General features: G+C 45.4%; 1 protein-coding gene across 5 annotated transcripts in view; it reads right to left on the bottom strand.

The window, feature by feature from the left end:
* The window catches only part of MAST4 (microtubule associated serine/threonine kinase family member 4), a 963,205-nt gene that overhangs the window by 504,173 nt on the left and 440,251 nt on the right, over nucleotides 1-18,781 (bottom strand). The window lies entirely within an intron of this gene.

The following is an 18,781-nucleotide window of genomic DNA, read 5'->3' on the forward strand; positions in this document are numbered from 1 at the left end:
AGAAGTATGTTGGAGCATGTGAAAGAAAGAAGCAGCAGCAATGGGTCGATGAAGAAGCTATACTAAATGCTTAGGGGTGACACAGATGGATTAGGTCAGAAAGGGAGAAATTAGGAAAAGGTAAAAGAGGCAGAGATTTCAGAGAAGATGAGGAATAGTTGTGGTTTGAGCAAGTGGAAAGAAGAGATGAAAGTTATGTTGGTAGGCAGATACTAGAAGTACATGTGGAGGAGAAATGATCCAGAGGAAGATCTAAAATGATGTGAATTAATACTGTTCATCAGGCTCATGGTGCAAGTGAACTGTGCTTGACCAGATAAGCATGACAGAGTGGCTAGGACTCTAGCCCTCACATGATATGCCTAGGAGAAGAAGATTGCTGTTTCAGTATTAAGCAATGTTATCAGCCTGTGCAAATTAGGGTCCAATCTGCTTTTCCAGGTTTCAGCAGATCTTAGGAACTCTGCCTAAGATCCTGTCCCCCTAGTCTGGATAAACCTCAGTAGATATTCACTCAATATGTCATCAAATTTTTTATAGAATTCAAAGGCATTTTTTTCTGCATTCATATGGTTTATTGTCATTATAACCTTCATGACAGTAAAACGTTCCTCTAATTTAGCTTTGAAGTCAAGGGACAAAGCCAGCATAGACATATAATTACATATTTCTTAATCACTGACCCATTACTCTTAGCTCTATGTATGGTAATTCTCCATAGTAATCAAAACATGGTATTGATCTCCCGCCGATCACAAAACTATTTATTTACTCCCAAAAGAACTTTTTCAGCATTTTTGGTGTCTATAAAATAGATTCATGCTTTCAAGGACTTTTGAGTATCCACCGACTGATCAGATATATATCTTTCTTTTTATTCCACAATTTTTTATTCTAAGTTTCTAACTCTTTGTAAGTAATTTATTTATCTTGAGGATCAGTTTGCTAATACCTGTTATTATATTGTTTTAAAGGCTTCCTGGATTAACCTCTGAAGAATTATCACACAAGAAATACTAGTTGATATGTTTAGTAATAAATTCTATAAACTCTTCTTCTTTCAGTAATTAACCACCTGCGATACCGAGTGATCTTTAGTTTATGAGGGTCAGATGACAGAGTAGTCTGGACTCTTGGCCATTGTTTTATAAGATATTTTTACCATTTACAGCACAACAGAAAAAGAAAAGGTTGTTCATTTCAGCAGTTTGACCCTGTCAGAAAGCTAGAGTAACCCTTTCATGAAGTTAGGGTATCTAGACTTATCAGTGTCTTGTCTAGTCCACTTTCCTCAGCAGCTTTAAATCTAGAGTTACAGCAGTCACAGATAGGACAGTCTTGTGGTATGTGCTGTCTGCTCCTCAACCCCAGGACCTCCTGTCCCCTGTCCCCCCCCCCCCCCCCCCCCGACCTGCTCTCTTTATCCCCTGCACAAGGAAATGCCCTGGAACCAGGATTCCCTTATGTTTTAAGATGGACCATGCTACATGCCTGGTTCCTGGTCTTTTAAGGGGTTCTTGATATACACTCCTGTATACCACCTAATTGTCACTGGTTCGGACCTTTTCTACCACTCAAATACAGAGTCCAATACAGAAATTTAATGTGGTATTTTATCTCTGTAAATCACTATGACATTTTATGTGAATATGTGGCATAAAAATATTTGTGTCCACAAACCACCAAGCACTAGAGAGCACTCTAAATAATATCCACACCAGAAGGGAGTGCTCAATAACGATTCCACAGTCCCAAGGATTCAAATTATTTGTAAATCCAAATTTACAAATAATTTGAATCCTTGGGACTGTGGAATCTTTATTGAGCACTCCCTTCTGGTGTGGATAAAAATATTTGTAAAATAAATTATTAACCTTGATTAACACTGAGGAGTAACCTCAAACACCAAGTTAATAAAACATTATTCAAACAGCTCAACCTTTTGTGCACATTCAAGAAACTAATGAAATATTAGAAGTCTTGTTTTTTGCCATAGATCTGTCTGCAATCCTCCATAAAATCTAGGTGTTGCATCATTCTCTGAAGTGCTTTGGAGACACTCAGACCAGCCCATACAAACACAAATAATGTCCAGTATATTATCAAGCAGGCAGTTAAAGTGTCTCTCCAGAAAAATTCTACAAATAACAAACCTGTATCATCAAGGTTAGGGCTAGGCAGACTTCCTAGCACAATTTTTAATTATAGAACATAACATTTGCCATACTGGGTCAGACCAAAGGTCCATCAAGCTCAGTATCCTGTTTCAAACAGTGGCCAAACCAGGTCATAATTACCTGGCGGGATCCCAAGGGGTAGATAGATTCCAAGCTGCTTATCCAAGGGATATAAAGCAGAGTTCTGCAACTCTACCTTAGTAATAGTTTATGGACTTTTCCTCCAGGAACTTGTCCAAATCTTTTTTAAATGCAGCTAGACTAAGAGCTTTCACCAATCCTCTGGCATCAAATTCTAGAGCTGAATTATGCTTTGAATAAAAAACAATTTTCTCTTACTAGTTTTAAATGTATCACCTAGCAACTTCATTGTGTGTCCCCTAGTCTTTGTAAGCTCTGAAAGAGTAAACAACTAATGTTTCCTCATTCCACTCCACTCATTTTATAGACCTCTATCTCCCCTCAGCCATTTCTTCTCCAAGCTGAAGAGTCCTACCTAACCTCTTTAGCCTTTCCTGATCCACCCCCTTTATCATTTTGGTCACTCTTCTCTGTACCTTTTCTAATTATGCTATATCATTTTTTTTTTTTGCAATATTTTTATTGAAGATTTTAATATACAATTTACCAATTTGTACAAAACATCCAAGAAACAGACCCAGAAATTGTCCCAATAAACAAACTATGGTAGAAATGACATCACAAGTAAAGGTTAAATCATCTTCTGCTTCATTCTTGCAATACACACTCTTACAAAATGACTTTAGTTGTTTACATCTTTGAGCTAGCTACCCCATCCCCTCCCAGTCCCTCCCAACCTCCCAATCCCCACCACCCTAACTTTTAGATTAACTGCTGAGAGGCAAGATATTGACATCAGGAAAAGAAACTAAAATGAGTTAAGTAAAGCTAACAAAAAGAAGAGGGGCTCCTCAACCCTAAGGTAATCTCAAAACAGACTACAATGGTTACTTTATATTCCAGTAGTTATTACATTATAGTTCTATGTGTCTCCCCGTGCTAGCAGTCAGGAATGCCATGAATTTTCTCCACGTTGAGAGCATGACATGATAACATTTGGGAGTGCCCACCTTTGCAGAGAGGTACTCAAAGGTGAATAGTTTCAGCAGTCATTGAAACTAATAGGTTAGATGTGGGTTCTCCGGGCCTCAACCCTGCTTTCTGCCAAAATAGTAGGTCTCCCATTGGGAAACTTTCAACTAAGGAGGACTATACTCCAAAGAGCCAGAGAAGGGATTCAACTGATAGGGATATTCCCAGGATTCCAGCACAGCTCTGGATGATTTGAGACCAGAAAACCTGGATTTTGGTGCATGACCAAAAAAAAATTAAAATAGTCACCTGTATCTATTGCATTTGGGACATATCAGGGAGCCCGTTCATTTGGCTAGAAAAGCCTTGTCGGGAGCCCAATAGTAATGCCAGAGAAATTTGATGTGTGTCTCTCTGAGTAGCATGGCTTCTGCGAAAGGGGGAGCTGCCGTAAAATAATCCTGAAAATCCTGATAAAACAGCTTAAACTCCAGCCATTCTTCCATTTTTGGAAAAGTGTAGTTAAGTCACCCCCAATTAGTATATCCTGAAGTAGTTCCCTACAGAGAGTCACCAAAGGTCTCTGCCCCCTCTCCTGAAAGAAAAGGCCCCGGAGTCACCTTGATAATGGGGAATCCTGTAAAATCATTCCCTGGGATTTAACCAAATGCCTAACCTGTAGGTAGACAAAGTCGTCTTTATGGGGAAGCACAAATTGGGACTGGAGATCATGGAAGCCCCTAAACTCTTGATCTTAGATAGAGAACAGCTGGTAGACAAAGGTAAACCCATGCTCTCGCCATCGAACGACCATCCCACTTGCCAGGGGAGAGCCATAACTTATCAGAGAGACTCTTCAAAGATGTTAATCATCCAGGAAGCTTGAGTATTTGGCAAAAATATAGCCAAGCCCACCTACATGAGCCTACAATTAGATGTGAATGGAGCTCTAAAGGAATCTGAGACTTATCCAGCTGGAGTCTCCTCCAAGGAGGAAATCCCATACCAACTCAGCAGCCAAGCTTGGGGCATATAAACAGCCATATCTAAAATCCAGTCATTCAGAAATCTGAGCATACAGGCTAGATTATAATGTTTCAAGTCTGGGCAACCGAAACCTCCTTGACTACGGGTTAGTGTAAGGAGTGAAGCGAGATTCTAGTGGGTTCCTCTCTCCGATAGAAATTTACAAAGGATGGTATTGAAGGCTTTATGACCCTTTTTTGTGATCCAAATAGGAAGCATCTGCAAAGTGTAAAGCCAATGAGGTAAGATCAGCATTTCGAACAGGTGGATTTTACTCATGCGAGAAAGTGGTAAGTTCTGCCAGTTATGTAAAACTGCTGACATCTTAGTCAAAAGTGGGCATATGTTGGCTGAGTACACCAATTGGTCACCCTTAGGAATCTTATTGCCCAAATATGTCATTTCCTCCGTTACCCATTTTAAATGAAATTCACCAGGCCAACAAGATTTCACATTCCCTCTTACATCCAAGGCTTCAGACTTTTCTTGATTTATCTGGAGCCCGGCAAACTGTCCATAATCCAATTGAAGCTCAAGAAGAGGTTCTAGTGACTCAGTGGGGTTGGTAAGGAAGATCAGTATGTCATCCGCAAATGTGGCAACTTTAAATGAGTGAGCTCCCTTTTGGAAGCCTGCAATATTTTGGGAAAGCTCAATTTTCTTAACAAAGGATCAACAGCCAGAAGATATAGTAGAGGAGACAATGGGCATCCCTGTCGTACCCCTCTCTGGATTTTCACAAGGGCTGATTTATATCCATTGGCCATAATAGCTGAGGTGGCCTGGTTATATAAGAGTGCAATATATGAGATAAAAGCCCCTTGAAAACCAAAACGATCTAAGACTGAGAAGAGAAAGGGCCATGAAACCCGATCAAACGCCTTTTCTGAATCAAACCCAATGGCCAGGGCTGGAATATTATGTTGTTGACATTATGTTGTCTGACAGCACTTTAACAATGTGCTTACAGGCAGTTCTCCCCTTCACAAACCCCACTTGGTCTGAAATAATTTGTGGCAAAATAGTACTCAGTCTATCTGCTAAAACCTTTGCCAAGATCTTCAAGTCACAGTTAAGAAATGATATCAGTCGCTAAGAGGCAGGATTCATGGGATCTTTGCCCAGTTTAGGCAAGATAATATGTGCTTGATTAAACCTGGACGAGAAAGAATTCTGTTGAAGAGCCTCTGCATAGAAGGAAGAAAGAGGGCCTGTTACTTGGGATTTTAACATTTTATAAAAATCGTATGAGACCTGAGTCCTGGAGACTTTCTAGGTTTTCTGGTTGAGATTGCATTTAAGAGTTCTACATTCTGAATAGGTCTAATTAAGAAAAAGCACTTGGGACTCCAATATTTTTGGAAGTGTTATATTCTTAAAGAATTTTCCTTCCTCTAAGAGACCCCACAAAACATCGTCTGAGAAAAGTATCTCACTGAAAGCCTTAAAAACACCGATTCCTGCCTTTTTTTTTTTTGTTACTACCTGGCCCTGCGCCCTTTTCATACTGTCCATTCAGGCACACTATGACCAGTAAAAGAAATGGCCTTCCATATCATGAAAAGTGTTATGCAGCTGAAAGTTAGCAGCTTTGTTAATCAGGGTGGCTACCCCCCCCCCCCTTACTTTTTGCTGCCGAGTAATAAGAAGCACTCACTCACTCTCTGTTCAATTTTTTTGACTCTCTCTGTTAAGTGGATTTCCTGTATGCACCCAATTGTGGCCTTTAATCTCCTCAGATGCTGTAGCACTTTTTTCCTTTTAATGGGGGAGCCCATCCCATTCACATTCCAAGATACAATTCGAGCTACATCACCTCTTGAATTTTCAAAATATGTTCAGAAAAAGGAGTATGTTCCCATAAACTAAAATAAAAGAAAGGGTATGGAGCCCCCAGCTAGCCCCATACCAAAATCCTCGGAGGAAACCTGTCATAAAAACTTCTAGTAGACTCTTCCTTTTCAAACCACAGTGCTTAACCGCATGCCTTGAAGGAACCTTATAGTGGGAGTGCCCCGGAAAAAAATTCCCTTGTTAAAATATCCTTCCCCTTGATGTCAAGCACTCTAGCTTCTCTCCAAACAATTCCCATTACCTCCCCCTCCCACCTCCCTATAAGACAACACAAACTTCCCTGTCTAGAATGGAGATTTGGGGCCATGTTAGTAATGAGATCAGGGTCCCGCCTTCTCTCTCCTGCCGTCTAAGTTTCAAAGCAATTCGGAGAGAAAATTGTGGAAATTGATAAAAGGGAAAACACAAGAATTAACCCGAAACAAGCCCATCCCTTAGTGTCCTGAATAAAGCGAAATCATTAAATCGAGAACAGTGGCTTTTATCAATAGGGCAGAGTGTTATTTACCCGGTAGACCTCAGAAAAATGGGATTATCTTGAAATCATCTAGTACTTAATACGAGGTAAGAAGCATAGAAACAAGGAATGGACCTTCCCGAAAGTGTCAAATATTATTTGTGAAATATGAATGATAAAAGGTCCAGATGTAGATGTCTTAACCCATCAAGGAAATGTCTTCTATGTTCGCTGAGCTGACGATTTGAAAGAGGGTTTGCTGGCTCGCTGATTGCAACCTAGCAGCACAACCCTGTCTTTTGCATCCAGGCCAAAGCTTCCAGTATGCTTAGGAGTCAACAATTGTGCTGTAATAAAATGGAGAGAAATGTAGTCCTGTACCAGAGATCTTGAATGGTCTCTTGTTTCCACAAACGTCTGGGCTTCTTTCACTTTATCAAACACCATTGCTTGTCCGTCGCACCAGGTCTTCAGTTTGGCCAGGAAGAGGAGGGCAAATTTCATTTGGCGTTTGATCAGAGAGTCACAGAGCGAAGCAAAGCTCTGGTGCAGGCTAAGATCTGGGATGAGTAAACCTGGAAGTTGCGTATTTTATGCGAATTATATGACCGCTCCAAGCATTTACGATATCCCTGCATTATTGCCTGCTTTTGAGCTAAATTTAAGATTTTTGATATTACAATTCTGGGTTGGGGGTCTGAGGGCCCAATCTATGTGCTCTTTCAATGGTAAGGCTGGAATGCAGGTCTGGTAAATTTAAGTTCTCAGGTAAGCACGATTCCAGAAAGGTCCCTAAGTTCCAATCCTCTATGGTCTCGGGAACGCCAATAAATCTTAGATTAGAATAATGGGACCTGTTCTCAAGGTCATCCGATTTGTTAGCATGTTTGGTTACCATGCGTTCTAGAAAGGCCATTTTCACAGCGAAGGCATTGGAGTCATCCTCCAAGACGGAGATACTGCCTTCTATGTGCTCAATTCGGGGACAGATCTCAGTGTGTGCACTTTTCATTTCAAGTAACTGTGCTGAGATACCGGAAAGCTTGTCTTCTAATGCTGCAACCACCACCACTTTTATCTCAGCTAGTGCTGCTATGGTTTATTGCTGTCGCTTCCTCCGAGACTTGTGCAGTCGCCATCTTGGCCTCAGATTCGTGGTTTTTTTCCCTTTCCTTTTTTGCTCCTTTAATGGGCATACCCAGCAGTGATCGCTGCATATAAGGCACAATAGATATATGCTTGGGATAAGCTTGGTCTGCTCACACCTGTAGATCTCCCAGAAAAGGCGATGGTGAAGGATTGTAGGAGCGAGGGCCCGGATCTCAGCAGGAAACGTCCTTCTCAGCTCATCACATCACATGACACCCCTCAGATATATCTTTAATGAGATGTGGTGACCAGAACTGAACACAAGATGAGGTCATACCATGGAGCGATACAGAGGCATTATGATATTCTCGGTTTTATTCTCCATTCCTTTACTAATTCCTAGCATTCTATTTGCTTTCGTGGCTTCTGCTGCACACTGAGCAAAAGATTTCAGCATATCGTCAATAACACTTAGATGCATTTCCTGAATGGTGACTTCTAATGTGGAACCTTGCATTATGTAGCTATAATTTAGGTTACTCTTCCCATACAGGTACATTTTCAAAACCCGTCACATGCGAATACCAGGAGATACGTGCGTGGCCGCACCGAGTGCATTTTCAAAACGGCCCAACCATGAACGTATCTCACAGTACATGCGGAAGTGCCTGGTTATTTAAAAGGGGCAGGCCGGGGGAGGGGAGGGGCGGGGGCAGGGCGGGGACCAGCAAAGACAGTGCCATTTTGTGCTGCCCCGGAGAAGCACACACCGGAACTTACTCCTGTTCCTTGGAGCGGGTAAGTTCCAAAAAAAAAAAAAAATTAGTTTAGTTAGGGTGGGTTTAGGAGTTGGGGAGGAGAGGGGAAAAGTGAGGAAGGATAGGTAGGGGGTTAGGGAACTGGGGATGGCCTGATCGCATTGCTGCATTTTTAAAATAAAATAACCTTCCCTTGCACGCATTGGGGTAGATTTTCAGACCGCGCGAATAGGCGTACTTTTGCTGGCGCATCAGGCGCAAGCAAAAGTACGCGGGATTTTAGTAGATACGCGCGTAGCCGCTAAAATCCTGGATCGGCGCGCGCAAGGCTATCAATTCTGTATAGCCGGCGCGCGCCAAGCCGCGCAGCCTACCCCCGTTCCCTCCGAGGCCGCTCCGATTTCGGAGCGGCCTCGGAGGGAATCCTCTAACGCCCTCCCCTCACCTTCCCCTCCCTTCCTCTACCTAACCCACCCGCCCGGCCCTGTCTAAACCCCCTCCTTACCTTTGTCGGGGGATTTACGCCTCCCTCCGGGAGGCATAAATCCCCGCGCACCGCCGGGACGCAAGCTGGGGGCGGGTCCGGAGGGCGCAGCCACGCCCCTGGACCGTCCCGGGCCGTAACCACGCCCCCGGGCCCGCCCCCAAAACGGCGCACGTTCGGGCCCGCCCCCGACACGCCCCCCTCGGAAAACCCCGGGACTTACGCGAGTCCCGGGGCTCTGCGCGCGCCGGTAGGCCTACTGAACATAGGCGCACCGGCGTGCAGGGCCCTGCTCGCCTAAATCCGCCCGGATTTAGGCGGATTTAGGCGAGCAGGGCTCTGAAAATCCGCCCCATTGAATAAAAAATTCAGTATTGGATTTTATAACATGTGCTCAGCGACATGCGCATGTTATAAAATTGTGCGTCCATGTGCACATGGACGCGTGTCTTTAAAAATGTACCCCAAAGTGAATCACTTTACACTTGTCCACATTAAATTTCATTCACCATTTGCATGCCATCTCCCAGATTTGCAAGGTCCTCTTGCAATTTCTCACAATCCTCATGATTTAAAATCTTTGAATAATTTTGTAACATTGGCAAATATGATCACCTCACTCATTTCCATTTGCATGTTGTTTGTAAATATATTAAAATGCAGTGGTCCCAGAGTGGATCCCTGGTTCACTCTACTATTCATCTTTCTCCACTGGGAAACTTTACTATTTAAAAACCAAAAGGTGTTTCACCAATATCAATCTATTGTCTTTACCTTTATGTACACCTAATGACTCTAAAGATAAATGCTCAGCAATAAGAATGGCTATTCCCTGGGCACAAGTGCTAAAATTAGATGCAAGCTTTTGTTCCATCCAAAATTTCTTAAGCTTGCGAATGTCCTCTAAGAATGCATGTGTCTCTTTGCAGGAAAGAAATATCTATTTAGTCTCTTTGTAGAAGCCATAATATTCGGGTCCTTTTCATTAAATACTCAGTCCTAAGGCATTCCACTTTCTAAGCACAGTTCCCCACTGGTCCAGGTTTGTTTTATTTATTTATTTATTTATGACCTTTATTATACCAATGTTCGTAGGACATATCACACCAGTTTACAATTAACCAAAAAAGAGGGAAAATTACAATGAACGCGGAGGGGGGGAAGGGGAGCAGTCTAGAAAAGGGAAGTGGAGAAGGACAGGGAGCAGGAGAGATTAGGTTAGAAAGATAGGAACGCAGATAAGCAAAGATAGCAGAGAGTAACCAGAATAAATTACTTAATTTATATTACAGAGCGTGCGCAAATTTAAACTGTGGTAACTGTATACAAATATATACATGATACAAACAAATATATACATGATACAAAAGGCTAGCTCTAAAGGCAGGTGAGGTTTTCTCTGTGTTTGTCTAGAAAGCATATTTAGAAATTCCCACATCTTTCAACATTTATGCTACCTCGAGTCACAAAGCCATGCTCTGTTTCTTGATGGATTGCAATACTAAAGCTTTTTACATTTGAGCCTGCGTGGATATATATATATACAGTATACATTCAGCAAATGTTGCTTACCTGATGTAACAGGTGTTCTCACAGGACAGCAGGATGTTAGTCCTCACAAATGGGTGACATCGAGGATGGAGCCCACCACGGAAAACTTCTGTCAAAGTTTAATAGAACTTTGACTGGCCCCTACTGGGCATGCCCAGCAAGGCACTGACCCTGCAGCCAACAGGGGTCTCCCTTCAGTCTGATTTTCAAAGCTACAGGCAGTGCCTAAAAAAGTAAAAACTAAAACGAACCCAACACCGCGGGGTGGCGGGCGGGTTTCGTGAGGACTAACATCCTGCTGTCCTGTGAGAACACCTGTTACATCAGGTAAGCAACATTTGCTTTCTCACAGGACAAGCAGGATGGTTGTCCTCACAAATGGGTGAGTACCGAGCTGAGGATGTCCTGGCTTGCACCAAATGCACCCAACGACGTGCAACAGGCACAACAACTGGGGTGGAATTTGGGAAAGGGCATCCGCACCCTACTGGGAAGGTGGAAGGGTGTTGGTACATCATGTTGGAAAAAGGTTACGCAAGACAGATTGGCCGAAGATGGAGTCCTGTCTTCCAGCTTTGTCCAAACAATAGTGGGCTGCAAAGGTATGGAGAGAACTCCAGGTTGCAGCCCTGCAGATGTCAGGAAGCGGCACCGATCGAAGGTGTGCTACTGAAGTCGCCATGGCCCTCACAGAGTGTGCTTTTACACGGTCTTGAAAAGGAATGCCAGCTTGCTGATAGCAAAAAGAAATGCAGTCCGCCAACCAGGAGGAAAGAGCCTGCTTACCCACAGGTTGTCCCAACTTGTTAGAATGGAAGGAGACAAACAATTGAGTGCTCTTCCTGTGAGCAACTGTACGGTCTAGATAAAACGCTAGAGCTCGTTTACAGTCTAGGGTACGCAGAGTCTGTTCCCCAGAGTTGGAATGGGGCCTGGGAAAAAAGATAGGTAGTATGATGGATTGATTGATATGAAACTCCGAAACTATCTTAGGTAAAAATTTAGGGTGAGTGCAGAGGTTCGAAAGGTGGTTTCATTAGACGACCAAGAACCAGATTAAGGTCCCAAGATGGGGCCGGAGGACGTAAGGGTGGCTTCAGATGGAGCAAGCCTTTAAGAAAGCGTGTCACCAGGGGTTGTACTGAAATAGGGACACCTGCTATACCTTTATGGAAGGCGGCTACCGCACTGACATGCATCCTAATGGAAGAGGTCTTTAGACCGGATTCTGATAGGTGCCATAAATAGTCCAAGAACTTAGAGATTGGACAGGAAAGGGGATCAAGGGACTGAGAAGTGCACCATGATGTGTACCTTTTCCATTTATATGAATAGGATCTTCTGGTGGAGGGCTTTCGTGAAGCTATCAGGACACGAGAAACCGAATCCGAAAGGTTAAAAGGCTGAAGGACTAACCTTTCAACATCCATGCCGTCAGGGACAAGGCTTGGAGGTTGGGATGGAGGAGGCATCCGTCATTTTGAGTGAGCAGATGCGGATCCGTTCCCAGAGGGATGTGCCTGCGGATGGAGAGATCCTGGAGTATGGGAAACCACACTTGGCGTGGCCAGTGGGGAGCTATCAGGATCATGGTTCCCCTGTCCTGGCGTAGCTTCACGAGAGTCCTTGACAGAAGAGGAAGTGGAGGGAATGCATAAAGCAGACCTGTCGTCCACTTGAGGGAGAAGGCATCCCTCGGCTGAGAGTGTTGGCTCCGAATGAGAGAGCAATAATTGTCCACTTTGTGGTTCTGAGGGGACGCAAAGAGGTCTATGCGGGGAAAACCCCACTTGTGAAACAGAGAGGTCACTACCAGAGGATCGAGTGACCACTCGTGTGGCTTGAAGACACGGCTCAGCTGGTCTGCCAATACATTGTCTACTCCCGGCAAGTAAGTGGCCTTGAGGTACATGGAATGGGAGAGGGCTTCTGCCCAAATCTGCGCAGCTTCCTGACACAGAAGGAAGGAGCCTGTGCCTCCCTGCTTGTTTATGTACCACATGGCCACTTGGTTGTCTGTCTGGATTAAGATTATCTGATCTGATAGATGATCTTTGAAAGTTCTGAGCGCGTAGCGAATTGCTCGAAGTTCCAAGAAATTTATCTGGTGTTCGGCTTCCTCTGGCGACCACAACCCTTGGGTTTGTAATTCGTCCACATAGGCCCCCCAACCGATGTGGGAAGCATCGGTGGTTAGGATTACCTGTGGATCTGGGAGGAGAAAGGGTAAGCCCTGAAGGAGATTGACTTGAGTCGTCCACCAGGTTAAAGACAGGCGTAGTGCTTGTGTAACTGTGACGATGTAGGACAGAGGCTGGAAAGCTTGAAGCCATTGGTGTCGCAGAGTCCATTGCGTTACTCTCATGGCTAGTCGGGTCAAGGGAGTAACTTGAACCGAGGATGCCATGTGTCCTAGGAGGATGAGGAATTGGCGAGCTGTGGCAGTGTGTTGAGACTGGAGCTGGCGAGCTAGAGACATGAGAGTTTGGACTCGTTGAAGTGGAAGGTAGGCTTTTGCCTGTAAGGTGTCCAAGTCTGCTCCAATGAAGGATAAGGTCTGAGATGGGACCAAGCAAGATTTCTCGTAATTGACAAGAAACCCTAAGGAGAGGAGTGTGTGAATTGTCAACTTTAGGGAGGATTGCGCAATTTGAGGGGTGGAGGCCCTGATTAGCCAATCGTCCAGATAGGGGTAGACGTGGACACCTTCCTTCCTGAGAAATGCTGCTACTACTACGAGACAGTTGGTAAAGACTCGTGGAGCAGATGCCAGCCCGAAAGGTAGTACTCGGTATTGATAATGGTCGTGGCCTATCAGAAAATGCAGATACTTGCGATGAGATTGTGTTATCGCAATGTGGGTATAAGCGTCCTTGAGGTCGAGAGAGCACAGCCAATCCCCCTTTTGCAACAGAGGGAGCAAGGCGCCCAGGGTTACCATCTTGAACTTCTCTTTTTGCAGATACTTGTTGAGGGCCCGAAGGTCCAGAATTGGACGTAACCCCCCTGATTTCTTTGGTATTAGGAAGTATCTGGAATAGAATCCTTTCCCTTGTTGACAAGGAGGGACGGGTTCTATAGCATTTGATTGTAGAAGAAGGGATACTTCTTGATGTAATTGAGTCAAATGGCTGGTTAGACTCCATGCCTGAAGGGGCGGGGAGTCTGGCGGAAGCGTTATGAAGTTGAGGTGGTAACCCTGTGCGATAATTGTTAGCACCCACTGATCTGAGGTAATCTGTTTCCAACGGGGTAAGAAGTGGTACAGGCGACCTCCCACAGGGATGTGTGGAAGAGGGAGTTGGCATGTGCTCAATACAGGGAAGTCAAAGGCCCGCCGCAGGCCCAGGAGGTGGGGCTACAGTAGGTCTTTGCTTTCTCGGCTGACGAGGCTGAGGCCTGTTAGAGGACCGTGCAGGACGAGCCCTAGTTGACGGAGGGTAGTAGCGGCGTGGTCGAAAGAACGACTTCTTAGAGTCCTTCTTTTGCGGTTGCTTGGAGGTCACCTCAGGTGGGACAGATGAGAGTTGTTTCAACGTCTCATGGTGGTCTTTTAACTCCGCCACAATCTGTTGAATTTGCTCTCCAAACAAATTGTCGCCTAAGCAGGGCAAATCAGCAAGACGATCTTGGACCTCTGGGCGAAGGTTGGATGACTTTAACCAAGCCCAACGTCTGGCTGAGATGGCTGTGGCTGAAACCTTCGTGGAAGCATCGAAAATGTCGTAGGCAGTCCTAATCTCGTGCTTCCCTGCCTCAAATCCCTTGTGAAGAAGGGCTTGAAGCTGCGGTTGGTATTGGTCCGGCAACGTGTCAGCATAGTCTTGCATCTGCTTAAGGATGGCTCTGTTGTATTGAGTCATGTAAAGTTGATATGAAGCTATGCGTGAAATCAACATAGCTCCATGATAAACTTTCCGTCCCACACTATCCAGGAATTTGTTGTCCCTGGTAGGTGGGGTAGAAGAGTGCGGCTTAAGACGCTTGGCCTTCTTCTGCGCGGACTCAACCACAACAGAGCGATGATCCAGTTGAGGTTTTTGGAAACCTGGTGCTGACTGGACAAGGTATGTGGAGTCAGCTTTCTTGTTAACTGGTGACACCGATGAAGGAGATTCCCAGTTTTTCTTGAGCAGATCCAAAAACACCTGGTGTATAGGGATGGAAGCGATGATTTTTGGAGCATCCAGAAATTGAAGTAGTTCCATCATCTGGTGTCTGTCATCAGCTTCAGATTGTAGTTGAAAAGGTACAACTTCTGACATCTCTTTCACAAAATTAATGAAAGATAGATCCTCAGGAGGAGATCTTTTTCTACTCTCTGTAGGAGATGGTGGCGAAGGCAAATCTGTGTCAGAAGAGCTATCATCATCATCACCCCAGGTATCGTAGGGATCATGTGGGGCTTGTAGCCCTGATGGATCTGGCTGAGGCTCTGAAGGCATCGATGGAAACCGAGGTGGAATCGGTGCGGTAGGTGGAACCAGAAATGGCATCGATGGCTTCGGTGCTGCCGATGGAATCGGTGCCTGGCGCGGAATCGATGGAGCCGAAGGATAAATCGGTGGAGATATACCAAAAGGTACCGATGGAACTACCCCGGAAGGGGGAATTTGAAACGGTGTTTCTCCTGCCGATGAGAAACCAGTCGGAGACGGTGGTGTTGTCGATGGCACTGGAATCACCGATGGAAGGGCCGTGATGAGTGCCTCCATGCGGCTCAGTAGCGGTGCTAGCGCTTGTATCAACGGCTCGGTGGTCGGTTCTCTCCTCGGTGGCGAAGCCGGTGCCGGCGTCGGTGCCGGGGGCGGCACTGGAACCGGTGCCGGAGACGGTACCGATGGAGGTTGTAATTTCTTCATCGCTTTCTCGATGGCCTCCTGGACCAGCCGGTCCAGTTCTGCCCGGAGACCAGGGGTAACCATACACGGCTCGACGGGAGAGGGAGGCTGAGGCAGGGCCGGAGGGACCACCGTAACCGGTGGGATCACGGCCCCCACACCCCGAGAGGGTGAGGGTTTCCTCGATGCCGGCGAACGAGACGTGGAGGGCGTCCGGTCTGTTCGCGGCTTCTTCGTCGGTGGCTCGGCTTGAGCAGAGGTCGATGGCTGTGGATCCTCGACAGGCCGAGACTTGTGCCGTCGATGGCGGTGCTTTTCCTTCCGATCCCCTCGCCCATCCGGGGAAGGGACGGGAGTCGACGGCCGAGAAGCGATCGATGGCGGACGGTCACCGGAGGGTTGATGATGATGGTACAACTTCGACTGTGCCGGTTCCGATGACGTCGATGCTATCGATGGCGTTGGGGTGGGTGCATGGAAGAGGAGCCCCATCTTCTCCATCCTGGCTTTGCGACCCTTGGAGAAAGCGATGAAGAAATTACAACCTCCATCGGTACCGTCTCCGGCACCGGTTCCAGTGCCGCCCCCGGCACCGACGCCGGCACCGGCTTCGCAACAGAGGAGAGAACCGACCACCGAGCCGTTGATACAAGCGCTAGCACCGCTACTGAGCCGCATGGAGGCACTCATCACGGCCCTTCCATCGGTGATTCCAGTGCCATCGACAACACCACCGTCTCCGACTGGTTTCTCATCGGCAGGAGAAACACCGTTTCGAATTCCCCCTTCCGGGGTAGTTCCATCGGTACCTTTTGGTATATCTCCACCGATTTATCCTTCGGCTCCATCGATTCCGCGCCAGGCACCGATTCCATCGGCAGCACCGAAGCCATCGATGCCATTTCTGGTTCCACCTACCGCACCGATTCCACCTCGGTTTCCATCGATGCCTTCAGAGCCTCTTCCATGTCATTAAGGCACATTTGGTGCAAGTCAGGATATCATGCTCACTACCCAAACACATTACACAAACCCTGTGGGGGTCTGTGATGGACATAGTCCGGGTACAATCCGGACAACGACGGAACCCCGTTGCCATGGCTGGAAGCCAAAATTTAGGCTGGGGATCGGTAAGTGCCAACAGGCCTCGAAAGCCAAATTCGACGGCAGTCGATGGAAGAAGGCAAAAAACTTACCGGGTTCCGTAAGATGACTAAAAAATTTGTCGAAGGGAGACCCCTGAGGGGCAAATTTTCTTAGGAAATTAATTTCCAAATTCCTGTCAGGAACGTGGTTAGAGAGCTCCTTTCACCGCGTGGCAACTGCTGCGCGGAAAAAAGAAGACTGAAGGGAGACCCCTGCTGGCTGCAGGGTCAGTGCCTTGCTGGGCATGCCCAGTAGGGGCCAGTCAAAGTTCTATTAAACTTTGACAGAAGTTTTCCGTGGTGGGCTCCATCCTCGATGTCACCCATTTGTGAGGACAACCATCCTGCTTGTCCTGTGAGAATGAGCCCGATATTCAAATGCTGGATAGCCAGATAAGTAGGACTTTTAAGGGGCTCTTGATATACACTCCTTTACACCACCTAACTGCCAATGGCTCTGATCTTTCCTACCACTCAATTACAGAATCCAATACCGAAATTTACGGTGATTATGTTATGATTATGTATGGATTTTAGCTCTGTAAACCACTGTGACATATCTGGCTATGTAGCAGCTGCTGAATATCTGGTTATGTTTGGCAGCTGCTACATAGGTGACAAAAGTCACTTATCCGGCTAGCTGGATAACTTGGGGGCAGGCGGTGGGTGGATCGGAGGTGGTGCTACTTAGTCTGATGACTTTTCTGGCTAAGTAGCAATTTTGAGACTTAGCCAGATAAGTTAACCGGCTAAGTCTAGACCTGCTATTGAGCACATCTAGACTTAGCTGGATAACACTTATCCGGCTATGTAGCATTTGTATGCGAATATTCAGCGGCATAGCTGAATGTCCTTGTAACTTAGCTGGATAAACTATATCCAGCTAAGTTACTTACCCAGCTTGCCTTTAAATATTTACCCCACTATTTTTACATTTTCATAGCTCCAAATACATTACATGCACTATATGGTCATATCCAGTGTTTATAACTAATCCCATACTTATTCATATTATCATGACAGTTTGCATGTACTGTTTTTGATATCTAGATGGGATTATGAGGAGGATATGCACAACAGACCCACATTTAATTAGATTTATAATGGTAAGAATAGCGATGTGTGAAAACATGGATGTTACGATCTTCAGGTTGCAATAGAAGTTAGAATATAAAAGGCAACACTAATAACTAAAACACATTTTTGAATGGCTCCTATTAAAGAATTACTAAACCATAACAGTGAATTAAAATGTACGCAGGTGTTATCCTTTCACATGGTCAGTGCACTACGAGCATCTAATGCTCAAGTTTACAATTCAGTTGTATGTGGTGACCAATTTAAAAGAAATTTGAGCATACAAAAATGCTGAATTAGCCCAAGTCTGAAACCTATGGGCAGTACCACCAATCATCAAGACTTCAAGCTTTGCTACTGTCCATTTCAGAATCATTCATAAATTTCTGAATCCTGAAATGCCTATATGCAGGATAACTTCTGCATTGTAATGGGCAAAACAGCTACTAAATCATCAGCCTGGCTTGTGTATATATGATGAATTGATTATTGGAAGATTTTTATCTTTCTAATTTCAATATTGGTGATTAAAATCTTATATGTTTTCTGCTGGTTGCTTCAAAGAGCCAGAGTAGGACAATTACATGTTAAAAGAGCAGAATAATACATCTTTTCAATTATTATTATTATTTTTTTTTTACAAAACCTTCCTAGTGTTATATCCAACATGTCCTTGCATGCAAGGTCACTGATGTTGCAGTTAATTGACTCTGACACATGCATAAAGAATTAGTTTGTTGTCTGTTTACCTGAGTGGTGTAAATTTGTAAAGTAAATGCACATCTAGGTTTGATCACCAGGCCCAGCCTATGCTCCTTGGGCCGGCCAGGGCTGAGGCCTCTATGGAGGCAGAGTTCACAGTCCCAGGGAGCTGTTAACGCGATTCGCAGAAAAGGATTATCGCCATCCACGGTAGGTCCGGACAGCCTGGAGAGAGAGAGAGAGAGAGACAGAGAGAGACAGAGAGAGACAGAGAGAGAGAGAGAGAGAGAGAGAGAGAGAGAGAGAGAGAGAGAGAGAGAGAGAGAGAGAGAGAGACTGCCTTACTATAGTGCCTATGCCCTACATAGGTATTTGAATCCCTATGGGAGGGCTACCTACTAACTCGGGGTGGGGATTAGGTATGAGCGTCGGGGGTTGGGGGCCACTTTTGCATTCCACATGAGACCTACGGACAGAACAGTGGTCTCTAGTGCAGATTTGCTGGCCATCGGAGTGAGGACGCTCACACCAAGAAGTGGTTTGGGCAACGTTCTCTCCACCTAGCTT

The sequence above is a fragment of the Rhinatrema bivittatum genome, chromosome 1 (assembly GCF_901001135.1).
Source record: "Rhinatrema bivittatum chromosome 1, aRhiBiv1.1, whole genome shotgun sequence".
Lineage (NCBI taxonomy): Eukaryota > Metazoa > Chordata > Amphibia > Gymnophiona > Rhinatrematidae > Rhinatrema > Rhinatrema bivittatum.